Here is a 19,592-nt window from a genome sequence, read left to right as displayed (position 1 = left end):
AAAATACAAGGTTCACAGCCTGACACTCGTCATCATACACCCCTTGTTTTCATTAATTTGTATATCTTAGAAGCGTTGTTTCTGTCAACGATGGCGCTAAAATGGATGTTGCCCAATGTATTAACAGTGCCAGATCCGCCCAAATGTGCTTCCGCTGCCTTGTTAAAAATCTGGAAATGCAATTATCTCAACACCAAGATCAAGGGAGTAGCACATTGGGATTGTTCATCGCTGTGAATCAAAAGCCCTCTTCTTCGCCAAAACTTGTCTACGTAGTATCATCAGAGTACGTTGGCCTGATACTATTTCAAACAAAGAACTTGGTCATACGCACTGTAATCGCAAGACGGAAATGGCAATAGATAGGTCACACACTAAGGACGAGTAACAATTGCATTGCAATTCAATTAACTACGTCATGTAGTGGAAAACATTCTCTCAAGATGGTCGACGGCTGGGTCGTTCCAAAGGCATTAGGCACAAAAGAACAGAGGAATAGTGCGGACGCCTCGGGAAATCCTGATGGAGTGGTTGACGTGCTATTCCCCACCATTAATAATAATTTCGTTTCTTCGATCACAAACACGTCATTAGTTCTAAACAACGGACGTACGTTCCTGGTAGTCCTTTTTCTCTTACCGAATTGGCGCTGTATTCCTATTCTAAACCGAGCCTCAGTTTCGGTTTCCAAGTTAATACTATTCTGTGAACAGCTGGCCGGCCTATTGCGCAACCCCCAACCTGGTGGACCAGTCGACTCATCTCTGTTTTATGGCGCAACGATTTCGCCATTCTTCCTCTGAGTGGGGTTACAAGGACTACGACCAGGCTACGATTTAGCGGTAGCGATGTAGGAGTCAAATGTATATGTAGAGATTGCAATACCAATTCTGCAAACCTCGCTGACACACATTTTAAAGGAAAAAGATAAATATAAATAATAAATATATAATATATATAATAAAAGGACAGCAGATATTTTGAGCTTCCTGATTCAAGGAATTTTTTTCACGGATTTATCAGTATGAACACGAATCTGACGTCTTTAGCAAGGATCACAGATTTCCAAACCTAAGTGGAAACATTATGTCGGACCTATGATGCAGTTAACTACGAAATATAAAATAGTTTAATGCCAGATCAGCCTCATGAAGTAGCAGTAACAACAAGTAAGTTTGTTTCCATGGCATATAAAGAGGACTCTCGAAAATAACGCTAATTTTCAGCCAAATACTCCCTTCACTATTCCTTTTCCTTTTCCTTTTCCTTTTCGGCAAAAGCAAATATTTATTTCAATGGGAATCGCTTCACCATTTGGTCTATCCCGTGCGTGTGCAATTTATTTAATGTGATTATATTCATTTGCCGCAGCATCATAACGAATTTTCCGCTCAAATATTCAAATATTTTTAAATCGACGATTACGTTGTAGGCATATAGGCGTCCGTACATCAATTGTCGCACTCACGAAAGTTTTATAGTCATGTTAAAACATTTAATAGCTAGAACACTAGATTGTAGCCTCATAAGTGATGTATGAAATGCATGCTCAGCCAGTAGGAAAAGATACTCCCAACTAATTGCAAGTTGAATAAGCTTTGAGGGCTCTTAAATGTGTCCTGCAAGTTTCTTGAGGAACTTATACTATATGCCAGCAGCAGATACAAATGTATGGAAGATACATTTGAAATCCGAAAGGATCATGGCTCGAGTCAGACGTTAGGTATCTTAGCACGATTCTGTAGATTTATTAGGGTTGAGTCAAGGAGTAAGTATGTTAGTACGATTAAGGTGGCCTATTAGGGTAGAAAATGGAGAGATGCATTTTCCCTAGGTTTCTAGATTCCCAGATTTTTAAAGGGCATAGACCGTGTCCTTATGAATACTTCGAAGCATCATTCATGAATCTACCAAATTTCGTTACAATTCCAACTGGACAACGGCACAATGACACTCCCCACACGGCAAATAATGTGGTTCGTGATAGCTTGTCGTCCCCAGTCGCTCTAGCCAAGTTCAGTGTCTAGCTCTCATCGGACTCATATTTTTTCTAGATATAGATGGAAATGAAAATGCCGTAGATAAGCTTGTGGCTCACATGCTCATATAATTATTGAAGAAAGCTTTCGAGGGAGTCAGTATAGCGTACAGCGTTTGATGTTGCCTTCAGTGTTCAGTTAGTGTGAGGAAAGTGCCGAGTGGTGAGTGGCGTTAGTGGTGTTGTTTCGTGAGCTCTTAGCCAAAGTGCCTTACACTCGAAATCCGCCCGCGAACAATTCCCAGCGGTTCTGTAAATTGTGTGCATGCGGTGTTTATCCAACACCTGTTTGACTATAATTACGATAAGTGCTTCAGGATTGTTTATCGGAGATTTTCACGGGAGTTTTGCAATAATAAGGCCACGTAACATCAACAGCGGGTCAGCTGGTTGTGTTGGAGTTCGCAGTTTTCGAAAGTTCATTGTGAGTAGTATCGCAATTTTTTTTCCTAGAGACTTCTAAGATATCTTACTACTCATATTGCGAACCATCTTTTGTCTTTTATGGAATAAAGCGCAAATGCATCCTGCTTGCTGCCATATCAATCAGCCCAAGCTGAACCCAACTTTGTGGACTGCTCATGCGTCCATTTCTAGACTGTACACTCGAGAATGTGACTAAGACTGGTGAACTTTGGGCAGATTGTAGCCAAATTGTCGTCAAGCTGGATTCTCAGAACTTCTCAGAGGCAATGGTCAAAAGTCATGCCCCCCACATCGCGGCCAAATAAATACCATCTATTGACACAGTTTTCCGTTGATTGTTGACTCTTATATCGATAATCCGAATGGACTTTGATAAGTAATTTGAGAGCTATCGCGGTACAACTTGAGTCCACACTATGCGATCGAAGTATTTGAGACCGAGATAGAATTCGTGTAATCTGTCGATATCAACATGTGGCTAAAATTGATACCAATGTATTCGCGCAAAAGACTACAGATGCAAAATTATTACATTAAATGTGTTTATTCAGAAAAAGTGATACGAATAACCATACAATACTCTCATTAGACCGGTTAGCGTCGCAAATAAAAAGCTTTAGGATATAATATGTATAGAAATAGGAAAGAGATGACTAAAAAAATAGACATTAGATATATCTATTCTTGGAGACTTTTTGGTTGACGTCTTTAGCACTATTCCTCCTAGAACACAAGGGGGCTGCAATATAACAAAGGGTGCGAATGTCAAAGTTGCTTGCCCATTAATGAAAACCGGGACTTCACAAAATTAAGCTGAGCATATTTTTGGCTAATGCGAAGTTTATTCACCATATACTTATTGAAAAGACGAACGACGAGAATATTAATTAATACTGCTACTACCGTCGTTTATGACAACGAAATTCTAATATCTTACATCTTACTAGGGACATTATAGGAACTACTTAATCGCAACTTTCAGGGCAAATCTAAGAAGTAATGCGCTGAGGCAAATGAAGTCGTGCCCGTCTATCTATCGCAGGATCTACACAGTAACCACTTGCCAGTTTTAGTGCCAATTTTAACTCCGTCTTTGTATCTGATAAAAGCCAACTCAAATTGCTCTCTTAGCCGCCATCATTACGCCTAGTTCATTGAAAATCATCCCACATTGGGCGCCTTCGACTAAATTTAGATAATGCCACAAAACCGCGTTAATTGAGTTACTTCAGTATTAGCCTCTCAATGTCGTTGCTTGGGTTCGCATGCCGGTTGTCATGGTTGTTGGTGTTTGTCTTTGTGTTTGTCTTGCTGCTGTGAGCTTATCAGCTGCACAACCGAGATTTCTCGACATACCAGTGAACGGCAAATCAGTTTTAGTGAAATAAATCAGTATTGAAACTGTGGAACCTCTAGTACCATCGCATTGCTTCGTAAACGAGGAGGACTGCGAATGCAAATCCTGTTTGGATATTAGGCAATCTTATTCGCCAGAGAACAAGAAATTTTTAATCACAAAAAACAAAAAAAAAAGAATAAAATTTTTCAGCATACAGATCTCCTTATTCAGACGCTTCATACCAATTCTAGAGAGACAACAAGAAAATGTTTATCCACCTCTGATGGAGATTTTTCGAAGTTATTTTCAGTCAAGTAAGTGTACACTTGATGATGCATAAGTGTTGTTTCATACCAGTGCCAGGCAGCCGTTGTTACGTCAGAGCGAAAGAATTAAAACCAATCAGTCTTACTTTTGTATTGAAAACACTACAACGTGTCTTAAGACTGATTTTGAAAAGATTGCTTCTTCTAATTTTCAAAGCGTAATTTCTATAGGTTTACTTTTGACATCTATGCTCTTCACAAGGCAGTCAACACGATTGAAAAGAAAACACACCATGAATGATATACCCTAGCCGCCTTCCTGGACATAGAAGCCGCATTTACCAGTAGCTAGTAGTAAAACCATCCAAGAGACCCCGATCAAATTAGGGTTGTATGGGGGTTTTACGTAATGCATAGTATCTTAGCTAATAAATAATGTAATCTAGGCAGATACGGGTGGCAAATACTCTATACTATAGTTGACAATCATGAGGTGATATTAGTATCAGGGAGATTACCAGTGTGATTTTGAAAGATCATCATCAACGGCGCAACAATCGGTATCCGGTCTAGGCCTGCCTTAATAAGGAACTCCAAACATCCCGGTTTTGCGCCGAGGTCCACCAATTCGATATCCCTAAAAGTTGCCTGGCGTCCTGACCTACGCCATCGCTCCATCTTAGGCAGGGTCTGCCTCGTCTTCTTTTTCTACCATAGATATTGCCCTTATAGACTTTCCGGGTGGGATCATCCTCATCCATACGGATTAAGTGACCCGCCCACTGCAACGTGTTCAGACGGATTTTATCCACAACCGGACGGTCATGGTATCGCTCATAGATTTCGTCATTGTGTAGGCTACCGAATCGTCCATCCTCATGTAAGGGGCCAAAAATTCTTCGGAGGATTCTTCTCTCGAACGCGGCGGAAGAGTTTGCAATTTTTCTTGCTAAGAACCCAAGTTTCCGAGAAATGCATAAGGACTGGCAAGATCATAGTCTTGTACAGTAAGAGCTTTGACCCTATGGTGACGAGCGGAACAGTCTTTGTAAGCTAAAATAGGCTCTGTTGGCTGACAACAACCGTGCGCGGATTTCATCATCGTAGTTGTTATCGGTTGTGATTTTCGACCCTAGATAGGAGAAATTGTCAACGGTCTCAAAGTTGTATTCTCCTATTCTTATTCTTCTGCGTGTTTGGCCAGTGCGATTTGATGTTGTTGGTTGATTCGTCTTCGGTGCTGACATTGCCACCATATATTTTGTCTTGCCTTCATTGATGTGCAGCCCAAGATCTCGCGCCGCCTGCTCGAACTGAATGAAGGCAGTTTGTACGTCGCGGGTGGTTCTTCCCATGATGTCGATATCGTCAACATGGGCCAGTAGTTGGGTGGACTTGAAGAGGATCGTACCTCTTGCATTTACCTCAGCATCACGGATCTCTTTCTCGAGGGCCTGGTTAAAGAGGACGCATGATAGAGCATCCCCTTGTCGTAGACCGTTGTTGATGTCGAATGGTCTTGAGAGTGATCCTGCTGCTTTTATCTGGCCTCGCACATTGGTCAGGGTCAGGCTAGTCAGTCTTATTAATTTTGTCGGGATACCGAATTCTCTCATGGCCGTGTACAGTTTTACCCTGGCTATGCTATCATAGGTGGCTTTAAAGTCGATGAACAGATGGTGCAACTGTTGTCCATATTCCAACAGTTTTTCCATCGCTTACCGCAGAGAGAAAATCCGATCTGTTGCTGATTTGCCTGGAGTGAAGCCTCTTTGGTATGGGCCAACGATGTTCTGGGCGTATGGGGCTATCCGGCCTAGCAAGATAGTGGAGAATATCTTATAGATGGTACTCAGCAACGTGATACCTCTATAATTGCTGCACTGTGTGATATCTCCCTTTTTATGTATGAGACAGATAATGCCTCGTTGCCAATCGTCAGGCATTGATTCGCTGTCCCATACTTTGAGCACAAGTTGATGAACCACTTGGTGTAACTGGTCGCCTCCATATTTAACCAATTCGGTTTTCGGATTTTGAAAGATGTTTGGGGAAAAAAATGCTCTCGGAATCCAAGTTTAAGACAAAACTGATTTAATGCTACGCAACGGTAGGCAAAGATACTCGAATTCGCACTCCACGACAGGGGGAAAAACTTCCACTACCTGTGTCTTGAAGATGGTTCTATTCATATAAGCAACCGTGGTCATTCCTATTCTCACTTCAAAGCCTATTGAGTGGTTTCTGTGTCAAGTCGGAAATACAATAAGATCAAGCCCAACATGATTTAAAGAGCGACAGATGTGATTATTATTGGAGTTATACGGTCTGCTCCAACTGACGTTGGTCAATTCCGGTTCGAGCAGTCTTCCAGAGAATGTTTGGATATTGCATACGGGATTCCTGAGGATATGGGATTCTAGTTGGCGTCAGTCTCGTCCCTCAAAGAAAAGCATAGGCGTTTAGACTGCCTAAGAGTAGGGGCTAAATTTCATATCAGGCTTAACTCCCGGTGACGGATAGGGTCATATTTAGTGATGTATAAATATGTGTCACTTTCTTTTCTTTTTAAACTGTACATATACATATAACTAAATCTCAGGTGTGTGAACCAAAATGGCTATGGGAAGGATACATACATTACAAAAACATGGTGTAGTGACCGCGGCTGCGCGACGGGAGCGGAATTTCATTCGGCTCTTTCTTAATCAATTTGCTTAAACAATGCATTTAATAGTGTGCAATTGCCTTAAAGTTCGCCGCAGATTGCACATTATTCAATGTATTCAAGCGAATTGATCTTGACAGGAGGGGAATGATTTGCCGCATCCGCAGGCGCATGCGTATGTTGCCGCAACATTGCCTAGCGAGTGAGAAAGGCTATGTAGCGGGAATAGAAGCGGTGCACGAAAAGGCAGCGAGAATGTTGCTGGGAGGAGGTTTTTGGCGGGAAGAAAAAAACGGGGGAGTTTTGTTGGAGATCTAGAGGCGAGTGGTTGGAGGAGATTTGGATGGGATTTTGAGGAGTTGAGTGGAGTGGAAGAAGGAGGAAAAGGCAGCAGCGAGTTTTTTTTTCTTCTTGAGCGAGAGAATCTAGGAGGAGAAGGGGAATTTTGAGGGAAGAAGGAGGAAAAGGCAGCAGCGAGTTTTTCTTTTCTTGAGCGAGAGAATCTAGGAGGAGAAGGGAAATTTGAGGAAAGAGGAGTTTTGGTTGAAGAGCTGTAAGAGCGGTTTGAAGAACTTCTTGGTGGAGGCGGAAGTTTTTGGAGCTTGAGAAGGTCTAGTGAACTTAGCGAAGGAAGGTGAAGTAATGGCAATTGATTCGCCATAAAGATGCAAAGGCAACTGGATAACTTTTCACCCGAAAGCAAAAATTAGAAAGGTAATAAAACATAACTGACTTAAGAAAGAGATCGGTGAAGTGTTTCGCTAATGATGTGATCAGACGAGCAGTATAAGTGCCTCGATTTAAGAAATCGGTGAAGTGTTTCGCTAATGGTGTGATCAGACGAACAATATAAATACATTTATCTAAGAAATCTTTGAAAAAGTTGTACCTATATTCGGAACTAAAAAAAAAGAAAGTGAAACAGAAAAGCTGTAATTAACATATTATCATTGAATACTTGACATAAATTGTTGTTTTTTTCTTTTAGAACTGTTATACCAGCCGTTAACCGAGCTCGGCGTGACGACTAGAGTAAGTAATTGATTGGACTTTCTTTTATTTTATTTATTTTTATTTTCTTTTTTTTTATTTTATTTTTAATATTTTTCATATGCCTTATTATCTCCTTTTTGAATTAGTATAATTGGTTATTTTATTGTCAACTTTGTGTTAATAGATAATATCCTAGAATTTTTTTATAAATAATGAATTTTTCGTAATCGGAAGTAGTTTGAGGACTCCCTCTCCTTAGATCTCCTTAGATCTCCTTACTCCCGCGGAATTCTTACGTAAGGGACATCCTCTAAAAGAATAACTGGCCGGAGGATGTCGAGGAAGGGTGGGAACCTCACCGGCCGCGCCTCGTCCAAGATCTGAGGCGGAAGGGACGGCAATCGGGAAGGTGATCCGTCGTGGATTTTCCACTACTTGATCGCGGCACTCGGGTCCGGAGACAAACGGCTCCACGCGCGCGGTCGAGCCGTTTTTTTTTATTTTTATTTTCCAATTTAGCTCGCGTTCTGGTTTTATTCGATAGGCCGTCGCGAATTCTTACGTAAAATTCGATCTTAAAATCCGGTGCGGACCCACGCACCGGTAAAGACACGTTATTTTTAGTAATGAAGCGTGAGGGATCAAAGCGCTCAAAGGACCCCCCCACATTCCCGAGCCTGGCTAGCACAGAGGCGTGCAAGAACGTGTCGACCGAGAGCTTTGATAGAGCTGCAATCTTCGTGGGCGGACCTTCACGGTCAAATTTTGCCAAATTGTTTAGTTTTTTTGGGATAGCTCTGCCCTCTAGGTCGTTATCGGCCACTCAAGGGATCGACTGGATCTTTTATCTCCATAAATATCATTACAATGGAATGGAAATGGAAGACAGAAGATGAACAAAACGTAAGATATAGGACAAAATCGCAGTAATGCCAGCTTTTGGCCTTAGGCAGTGCCTCGGTGGTGGATAACTAATCTACAAATGATTCAGATTTTAATAAATAAGTAACTCATTAAACCAGGACCCTACAAAAAACACCACTGGCAAAAACAGCTGACAGGATATCGCTCGGAGACGAAGGTGGCGGAAGATAAGGTTCAGGGAAACTGAACAAAAATTTTGAATGTTAGTGGAACATGTATACCGATATTTTTAAGCAAGAGCCATAGATAACAGTGTTCTCTTTCAAAGAAATTACACTTGGAATTGAGCTGCCCGATTTTACCGAAAGCAAGCTTCACATAGCTAGCAAATGACCAAGTCTGAATATTGGTAAGCGAGGTGAAACTTAAGCAGAACAATAGTAGTGAATGATTAAAGGTTAAAAATAAAAAAGTGAAGAAGAAAACAAGGGTGCGAGCTCAATCAGAGACCACAGTTAGCTTCAACCAAGGTGAAAGATATCGAAAACGATCAAAGCTGATCCGAACTAATAAGACCTAGACAAAAACGTCAGTAGTTTCAAGGAAGCCAGAACTGTGCATGGTGGCCAGTATCTCCTCTCGATTAGAAGAAGCGCGTCTACGTTTTCTCGAGAACCCTACACTTCTCCACGTCATGTGATTCTAGCGCTACCCAGTCATCAGCCACTCTGGAGGGAGGAGGGGTTATTTTGTATGGCATAGTCAGCAATGCATTCGTCCAATTTCGTAAAGGGTTAACTATCCACTGCCCTTTCCGCCCTCCAATCAACATATCTTCCGGTTACTGGCCCCTCTCTCAGGCCAGGGTACACCGACGAAACGGTGGAAGCAGGTGTTGACGAAAGCTTGGAGCTTGAGCAATGACCAAGTAAGAGAGCAAATAACTAATAATAGCATAATGGAGGTGTTTGGGGAAATATCCTGGTCTATTTAAGTCCTTCGGGCAAGGCAGTATGAAAAACGTTACCGATAACAAGAAAGAATCATACCGGCGACAGAGCACATCGAACTACGTCGAAATATTCGAACCTCAAACTTTTCATAAATTCTAACTCAATGCAGCATTATGTGTCATGGTATGTCGCACTGATACGCTCCATTCAAATTGTTGAAAGTTTGCTGGAAATCAACGAAAACGAGAGCGGAAACCAGCCAATTCTCTGTAGATTAGACTTTCGAGATGCTCTTTAATCCATTCCGGTATAATTTTAGCTATTATCTTTGCCACAGTATTATACACGCAAACACCCCTTAAATGTTTGCATTCAGGACGAGTTTCCTTTGATGACGTATTGAAAGACATCTACTTCTTCCACTCACTGGCAAAGATGTGAGATAATAATAATCGTTGGCGCAACAATCCATCAGGGCCTTGAAGTGTGTTAGAACACTTGATTCAAGACCGTAACGGTACACTACAGGATTACAGTACCTTGTAGGATGCAATCTTGTCAGCCTTGCGCTCGCCCGAGATTATAGCCCTGATTTGACTCAGGTGCTCATTCACAGCTGGGTCGACTGGTATCCGTCGTCAAATCATGATAAATATCTCACTGCCATCAGTGAGATCCGAACCGCGATCGTCCGTAGGACAGCCTTGTGCTCTAACCACGCAGCTATCCGGACAAGATGTGAGATATCCAGAATTTATGGAGGAATGGAAGAAGTAGCTCTGCAGAAATACCAGGAGCTGTGGTGAATAGTTTCGCGAATATGCTGTCAAGCCTAGTCGCCTTGCCCACTTGTGCACATTGATGGCCGAAATAACTCCTGTTTTCTTTAGAGGAGTTGCATTTATTCGTATTGTGTGGTGTTTAGCGATTTCATTCACCAGAAGTGGAATTTCCACGATGTTATAAGGTTGAGAATCGTGGTGAAATGTCCCCCCCTAAGCTGCTCGCCATCATGGATGTGCTTGTCTGACAGGACCATCGAAAGACACCAGCGATTTCTTTGGTTGTCTATGCGATATCGTAGTTTTTTGCAAAAATTTATGCTTCCTTGATTACTGCAGTAATGATTCTGTTTTGTCCCGATGTGTGCCACGGTTCACTTCCCTATTTTTCGACAGTACCGTATCTTAAGCACATTGCGCTTACCCCCACTTGCAACTGCAAAAAACCTTTCGTTCCCTACGCTCCTCGAGCGTTCCAAGTCTCGGCAGCTAATCAAATCCTAAGGCGCCCCTTTAGAACATGAACTGCAACCCCATTTGTACCGGGAAGAGGAACGCTTTGATCGCGACACAAAGCTAAATAATATTGTTCGACGATCTGTTTGAGATGTCTGCCGTTCAGCTACTGTCGATTGGTAGCTCCCATAAGCAAACTGCGTTGTGTTTCGCGAAGAGATGCGGATACAATATACAAACAAAAGCAGGCGACCACCAAGTAATGGTCTCGATTGACACCGATTTCACCGCATTCCTTATTTCGCATATCGAGGAAACACTGTGGAGATGTTTGGTCCCATGTTTATTTCCGGCAAGTTTGCCAGAATTAAAGGGCACGGTGTCGCAGTGCTCCCAAAGTCCCGTCATCTAATGTCACTGAACCTCACAATGTTTGTAATGTATCGGCATTCTGTGGAGCCTCGACGCGCCGTCGAGAAGTATTCGTACATTTCAAAATCTAACCAGAAACCGTTGACGAAAGCACGATGCAGCCGAAAGATCAGTTCAATTCCAAAGCGTGATAGCCGTTTATTTGGAAGTCCCTGTCGACACTTGGTATTACCAGTTATTTTGACTATTGCTAACAGCTACTTACGATAAAAAAATCTCTTGTATAACACTGATGATGGATCTAAAGATTATGTTGTTTTCGCAGCTAATCCATTAGGCTCGGTACTGCGCGCACTATTGTCGCTTACTGGCTGTAATTCAAGGTGGCATACTGAAAAGTGCTTCTTTCGTCAAACGTTATTATCCAAACCTATCAAATTTTAGAATTTAGGACTCCCGGTCGGCCATGGTTTGTCTGAATGTTTACCTTGTACCTCGGCCCGTATTTGAAATTAAAGAAATGATCATGCAGATCTTAGGTGTTCCGTTCCATGTTGTGTCCCGCCAGGAAACTGTTGCAGACAGTACGATGTAAAGAAGAACGTTAGGTTGACTGCCTGTCTGAATTATTCTCCACCAGGGATGAGCTATTTGTTGGTAAAATATGAGTGACTCATCAGCCACTCCAACGACTTCTTAAGCTCGTTGATCTATAAGCCCGATTCCCAAGTAATGCGTCCATTACTCCTGATCAGATTACTCCTGCAAAAAGATAATTCTTCGATATGAATGAGAACCAGATAGTTAAGCAATTTCTTGTTAGGTTGAGTAGAGCAAAATTTTCTGTTAATATGCAAATCTGCCCCCATTGTCGTACCGCTGAATCCTGGGATCTGCAATGAAACACATATACGAGGGTGGTTTTGAAGCTTGCGGAATGCTTAACAGAGTAGAACAGTGTAGATATTGCATTAGAAAAACAGAGTTTTGCATTAGCCCAAAATATGAACTCCATATCTCTGAAAGCTTCAAGCAGCCGAAAGCCTTCTAATCTCTTGGAACTCTGAATATCGTTATCAATTAATTATACTTACTTCAAAATCCACGGCTAGTATCAGAGCGCAGCTTTCTTCGTAGTTATATGATAACCATCTTATCAAATTTAATAATTGCTGTACACCCCAGGTTGCAGTAATTTCTTTCATGCCTTAACTGCGATCCATGACAATAACAATCAAGGAGATTACACTGCTAGCTAGAAAATTATTGTACCCCTGTCGCTGTAGTGCTCCTATCATATCAAATGTATATCAATCAGTCCTACAACCCACATAAATTTTAGGACGTCTTATACTTTTAGCTGCTTTTCTCCTAGTGTTAGGTGCTCTAAGTGTGTTTTCAAGCTTCTCCTGACATTGTAGCAGAATAGGTATCTCTATATATGAAAGGTTCAAACAATCCTGCGAGCATTTTGGTTCATATGTTTCTATAATCCCCTTGGACCATTTCTGGTAAATTCGCCTCGTAGTATTCCATCAAACGTTTTACTTCTTTCCTGGTTATCATGACCGTGAGCCCCTTCTTGAATCTGTTGAAGGGATCTGGACCATAGAGCTGCGCTTCTACTTTTTTTCTGGCAACTGCATCCACTGGCCACTCCCCTCTATCCTAATATGGCCCACAACTTAGGGTGTCCTAAGCTCATTGTACATCCCAAGCGTATTTAATTTGTCAAGGCCTCACCTGGCTAGATTCCAGCCCCTCGATAGCCGCAATGTTTTGCCTCCTGTAGATTCTTTTGTTGATTGAAGTAGCCGAACATGTCAATGATCTATATTTGCATGAGAAATATGCTGGCGTAGATTTTATCTACTGCTTTGAGCAGTAGACCTATTTCGTCGCGTAACCCAACCATCAGCTAATACATTGTTTTTTAGTACAGAAAAAGGTAAGCAAATTGTTGTGAAAGATTTAGAAACTAGGATTAAAAACCACTTCTGCTGCCTTCATGCTCTTAGCAACCAAAGATTATATTGCCCTCTATCACTATCAGGAAGAAACTACAACCGCTAAGCTCGACATTCCAGGCACACTAGACAACGCTTTCCACGTGCCGACCTATCTATTACGGATATTAAGGGATTATCTGTTGAACCGCTCTCTGCTCTATGAGACGCTAGAAGGTGATAGGAGGATGGAAGTCACGTCGGGAGTAGTGCAGGGATCAATCCTAGAACCGGACCTCTGGAATGCTTCCTATGATACTTAGACTCGACATACCGCGGCTGGTCGGCTATGCAGATGATGTTGCGGTGCTGGTCGTACTATCGAACAGGCGCAAAGCAGACTTGGCATATTGATGCGACCAGTAAGCAGATGGATGACTGCTCATGGTTTCAACCTTGCACTGGACAAAAACAGAAGTAGTCATCTTATCTAGAAAGACAATCCCGACCCTGCATCCCATATCGATCGGCGAATAAGTTGAAACCAATGGTTGAACAAGGCTGCAGCTGATGTTTCAACTTTTAGTCGGTTAGTGGAAAATGTTGGGAGTCCTAAGTCTAACAGCCGACGTCTTCTAATGAATTCAACGCTGTCTGTTCTGCTCTACGACGCAGAGGTATGGGCTTACGCTCTTGGCAAAGAAGTATATATATCATAAACGCCTTGCGGAAGTACAGAGGCAGGGAGCTTTGCGGGCGCGTACCGCCCTATCGCTGAACCAGCCAAGATGGTGATCGCACTTGCTAAGGAGCGTAAAGTCATATGGCAGCGCAAAGGAGAAGAGCCAATGAGGTGGTTGCTCGTGAAGAACGGCAATGTGCTCTAGATGGATGAAAACTCTCTTGGCAAAATGAGGCTAGAAGCAGATGGTCTGTGGGGCTCATTGACTGAATCGGAAGTGTGGTGAGTGAATATTTCCTTACCCAATTTTTAAGTGGGCATGGAGGTTTTCAGTCCTACCTGCACGAGATTAGAAAGGTAGGATTTCGACGACGACGAACGACGTCCATCACACCTTCCCCTCTTGTGGAAGTTGGGATGGAATTTGTCAACAACTCTATTCAAACACAGGGGATCTGTCTCCAGACAACACTGTCGAGGGGATGCTAGGGTACGCTGACACGTGGAATCGTTCGGGTTTGGGTTCTTGTCGTTGCAATGAACATAGGGGTGGAGGAGGGGCGGATAACAGGGGATTATTCGAAGTAACAGTTCCTTTACTCCTCACCCCTCCCTTTGGTGAAAGGAACTCCCTGATTTGATGACTCCGGGAGGCGGGAGATCTCGGGGAATAGCCCGAGGTAATATGACAAACTGTTCCAGGCTAACTATCTGCCGATGAGGAGGTGTTTAGTTGGTAGTCCGATGGTGAACAGTTGCGCAATTCCGACACTCTGTGCGTCACTGCATTCACCATTCCAACCCCCCCCCCTAAAATAAGCATACTATTCTCTTCATTCTCTGTAAGCATTCCATCTTCCTTTTTCGAGACAGAGGATGTTGTTCTATCCTTGACTAAACATTTTGTATAGTCTAGATACTTCCGTGGTCTACTCAATAACCTCACCGAATTTCCAGAAGCTGTCTTGTTTTGCATCGGAAACATATACAACGTCGTGATGTTTTGATACTTTGCCCAATGCCCAGTTGCTTTTGTCCGTTTGAAAGGTTTTTAGGCTCCTGTTTTTATCCCGATTAGGTTTTTGATTTACCAGAGTACATGACTTGATAAACTGACCGTCTTAGTTATGCAGCTGGGCTTGTAGGTGCTTATGATGGTTTTATTGGAGTTTTCCTCCATTACTTCTCATTCTAGTTCCTTCTTGATCTCACCGCCCATTTCGAGATAAATAACATTATGGCTCAGGTGGCTTACAAAAGGAATTTCATTCTATTGAAATTTTTTGTTTTTCTATCTATTTCAGAATTGGTCCTAGCGTAAAATCTAATTAGTATGTGATCCAACATAGAATATATAGAATAATATCTAACTAGTCCACCCACAACTGGCGTCTCTTGGCCGGTGCTGGTGATTGGTGTGTATTTCTGGCCTATTAGTAAGCATACATTCATTGATATTTCTACTTCTCCAAATGCCATTATGGGAGTTGGCATTCCGAGAAGTGGTGGTCTTTCCTTGCGCAACCATCTAATCTTATAATCCATCTACTTGTCTCAGCAAGATTCGAGAATCATTTCCTGGGGGTAGCCAGATACCACGATTGGTTTGCAAATGCTCCCTGTATCTGCCAATCGAATTTGGGTAGCTAGGTCTATAGTCCAGAAATCTGACAGATAAATATATTTTAAGTTGGAATTTAGAATGACGAAAGCTCTCGGTTCTTCTATGATTTGTCTTGGCAGACCACTAATCTGCAGCGTTCAGCGTTCTTTAACCAATACTATTTTAATACCATTCTTGCATATTGCCTTCGCACTGACTGCAAATGGAGCTTTTGGCTGGTGGAACCATACTTGGGCAATAATAGTGCTGGACATTAGGGTCATTAATGAATCCTCCTTCGCTTTTCACATGTCGTTCATCTGTAGTTCCCTGTCTTCATCATTTCTTCAGGAATCTCATTAGATTTTGGAACCGGTGTGTACTCTGAAATATACTTATTTAGTTCCCCTAATGTGCACAATTGTGAACAATTTACTTGTTGTCTTTAGCTTCGTTCAAGGATCGGTCATCCACAGAGATTGTGTACAATCTTCCCATACCCTCTACTTTGCTTCTTCATGGTGCATATTTTGAGCAACCATGAAGTTTAGAAATCCCCTATTTCCAGCGCTTTGGAACTGTAAACTTTTTCTTTTTCTTCAATCTTTGTCCCGTTCACAAGCGGGGTCGGCTCGTCGTGATCAATTTTGCCATTTGGCTCTGTCAAATGCCTTATCTGGATGCTTTGGAATTGTAAACTGTCACCATATGTACCTGCCGACAATTCTGCTCCCTTCTTGCTTGACAAATCAAGAGCTATGGTCCTAAATCATTCCGCCATGTTCTCCGCATGGATGACTGCTCATGGTTTCAGCTTTACGCTGAAACCGAAGTAGTCATCTCGACCAGAAAGAGAATCCGAACCCTGTGTCCCATGTCGATATGCGAGTTGGCTATTGAGTCAAAACGAGCTGGTTAAAATAAATACCTTGGTTTAATGCTCGACCCGAAGATAGGCTTTTTCGAGCAAATCAAAGCAGCAGCAGACAGGACTGCAGCTGTAGTCTCGAGCTTAAGTCGGCTAATGGAAAATGTAGGGGGCCCTATATCTACTAGGAGACGTATCGTTATGAGAACAACACTATCGGTTCTGCGATGCCCTTAACAAGGAGGTGCATCGTCAACGCCTTGCTCTAGTGCAGAGACGGGGAGTTTTGCGAGTCATGCCTCCTTATCGCACTATCTCAGAACCGGCGGTGATGGTGATCGCGGGAGTGATCCCCGTTCCTCTCCTCGCCAAGAAGCGTAAATCTCATCTCCCATTGGTGAAAGGGGTTCCTTGATTTGAAGGCTCCCAAACCCGGGAAAGCGGGAGGGGTAGCCCGAAGTAATGTCCCAAACGGTTCCAGGCTAGTTCTCTAATGACGGGGGAGTGTTAAGTTGGTAGTCCGACAGCGTACTGTTGCGGGAGTTCAACACTTTGTGCGTAAATGCATTCACTTACCCTACTCCAAAAAAAAAAAAAAATAAAAAAAAAATCGAAAATGGATACCGCTGAACTCACGAGAAGGTCATCGGTTTTTGCCGGCAACTCACGAGCGAGTATTTGTACTACAGCCTGGGTAGAATATATGGCCTTATACACTTTATCGCGTTTACGTGGCAATCGCCAGATTTCCTGACTCCGAACTTCCTACATGAGGCTTCTTTGCTCCTAAAACCGGGATTGAACTTCTTGGGTACGTTTTATGAGCGGATTCCCGCTGTTAGCTCTGCTTTGACTCTGATCCTAAATGGTTACGTTTATCCTAACACATCTTGAGTGTGCCTGCCCTGCCTGTTCTTGGATTTGCCACCTGGTTATCAGGATTGGGGAGGTATACCTTAGGCTGGTATACCAATTTGCGTGCTTGCTGTTATTGATGCACATGAGCATGGAAGTCAGCAGGCCATTTCTCTAATAGTATGGTATGCTCAGGTTTATTTATTGAGGAAACCAGGTATTAACAAGACTCCGTTCGAATTCAGCGGATTACCCACAAAACGCAAACTATCTAGTGAACACGATTCACCCAGTTCCATGAATTTGCAGAAATATTTTTCAGCTCGCCAGTGTCAATCCTCACCGTTTTCTTAATAATGGGACAACTCGTACAGAACGTGGATTATCGGAAGACAGCAACGATCTTGGTAAATTTGATGCTTTGACGTCTATCCTACAGGCCACTGGTTGACTCCTGTATATAAGGCATGAGATTTCCATTTGCCATCATTATATTGCTATAGACTTACTTTTCGTTTGCCTATATAGCATATAAATTTATTAGTAGGGTAGGAAAGATCCCAGCCAGAATTAATGAAAATAAACTCAACAGTATAGAAAGTAGACTCAGTGTTGTTTTTCTTTCCAGTTTGTGTCTTCTGGTGGTGGAATTTCATGACAATTAATAATTATCAGCTGTTCGCTCCCGAAATCTACCCTACTTCTTTCCAATTTCATGCCGGACATGCTATCGTCCATGTGACTGAAAAGTTTTTTCAGCACTTGGAGTTTCCACTAATTATGATCATGTTAGGAATGGTTTAGGCTCATTAGCGGTTTGAGCTCTATGAATCTGATATCTGAATTGTCTGGTACACCTCATAGGTTATTATTTGATTGACTTGAACGTAGGTTGAACATAATCAAAGGGAATTATTAATAATATATTAATGGTTATTAATATTAGCGAATATGCGGCCCCAGCGATGCATGAGTGCTTTATTTGTGGCTCCCCCTCACAGCCCGTAAATTATTGGTTATTAGCTATCGTGATTTTTCAATATACTTCAATATACTCGTCGAACGCAAGATATAGTCATATTTCAACATTTAACTGCCACAATACTTTCTTCAAATGAGCATCGTACATGTACCTCAATTCATTTCCAACATTAAAGGGCTTATGATTCACATCAAATGCTATAAAATATTAATTTATCGATTTCTCCCCGAGTCGGGGACATTATTCTTTTTGAATCAATTTATTTGACCCCTGAAAAATGAATACATAAACATAAATAACTTATGCTCTTGAGCCAAAATGCTTTGTATTAGTGATTTTCAAGGAAAAATCAAGACCTCACCTTGATTTTTTTCTAATTTGGAATGCAATTCATTGAGCTTACCACTTCAAGTTGTTGAACGGGAACTTGAAAGATTTTCCGGATGTCTCTCTCGGAGGAGGCATTGCCACGGAGGCTTCCTGTTGCTGGTCCGAGATCGGGTTGTCTTCGATATCATTCGCCATCGCGTAAGCAAGCTTCAGTCGATCGGTGGATACTGTAATATAGATCCGGCAACTTCTACTTAAAAGAACTTATCCATTCTACTGATCAACCGATATGGGCCCCGCTACGGATGTTGGAGCATTTTCTTCGGACCATCGCTACGGATGGCTTGTTGTTTCCAAGTCTTTAAATATGAAGATTCTTTTGCTGTCATTTTAACACCCATTCACTCCACATAACATTTTGAAACGATGTCTTAATCCGTTGGTGAAATTAAACGTGTATACCTGCTTGTTGTTGGACTGTAAGTCAAAAAATTCGCCTGGGAGGCATAATGGCTGACTATACACCATTTTTACTCCAGTGCGCCGAGTTCTTCCTTTCAAGCTATGCGACGACATGCAATGCTTCCGTCCAGCGGCTATTGTGACATCTTATTGCTACTTTGAGCTGACGGTGGAAATGATCGACCATGTCATAAGCTACCGGATGGTATGCTATAGTTCTGACCTAGGTTGCAGCTTGCTGAGTTTTTGAAACAACCTTGATTGAAATTGTCTTTCTTGATCTGTGGTGATCCGAAGTGATGTGCCGAACCTGGAGATCCATATGTTAAGGAACGCTGTCCCTGTTATGATCACGTAGTAGCGTTGTTAATAAGGCATAACGATACGATCTATTATTCTGTTAAGGGAAAATCGCACCGCGTCCTTGGGGAACTATTGTGCCCCTTTTACTGATCATAGTATCTCAAGTAGGCCTATAACCGTTACGATGTTCCCTATGTATGTTAGTATGTTCCCTACTTCCAGATCTTTCAGCTTTGCATCTAGTATTGAGTGTTCTCCCAGATACATCGACCTACTTTGCACAAGTGCCGGCCACTGTCCCAGGACGTGTATGGAGGCTTCGTCATCCTCCTCACAAAACCTGCAGGCAGTGTCCGTAGATATCCTTAGATTCTCTAGGTGATAGTTGGCAAGTAAGGTGAGTT

The 19,592-nt window shown here is 42.3% G+C and overlaps 1 protein-coding gene across 2 annotated transcripts in view; it reads left to right on the top strand.

The window, feature by feature from the left end:
- Positions 1–2,121: 2,121 nt before the first annotated feature.
- Positions 2,122–19,592, top strand: part of LOC119654478 (long-chain fatty acid transport protein 4) — a 44,572-nt gene continuing 27,101 nt past the window's right edge. Inside the window, exons 1-2 of one of the 2 annotated variants that reach the window (XM_038059898.1) lie at positions 2,122–2,462; positions 7,726–7,769. The gene's annotated coding sequence lies outside the window, so the exon portion shown is untranslated. The remainder of the gene's footprint in view (positions 2,463–7,725; positions 7,770–19,592) is intronic. The other variant, XM_038059897.1, reaches the window with a different exon arrangement.

Source organism: Hermetia illucens, chromosome 4 (assembly GCF_905115235.1).
Source record: "Hermetia illucens chromosome 4, iHerIll2.2.curated.20191125, whole genome shotgun sequence".
In the NCBI taxonomy this organism is placed as follows: Eukaryota; Metazoa; Arthropoda; class Insecta; order Diptera; family Stratiomyidae; genus Hermetia; species Hermetia illucens.
This window is presented reverse-complemented; position numbering and strand designations above follow the sequence as displayed.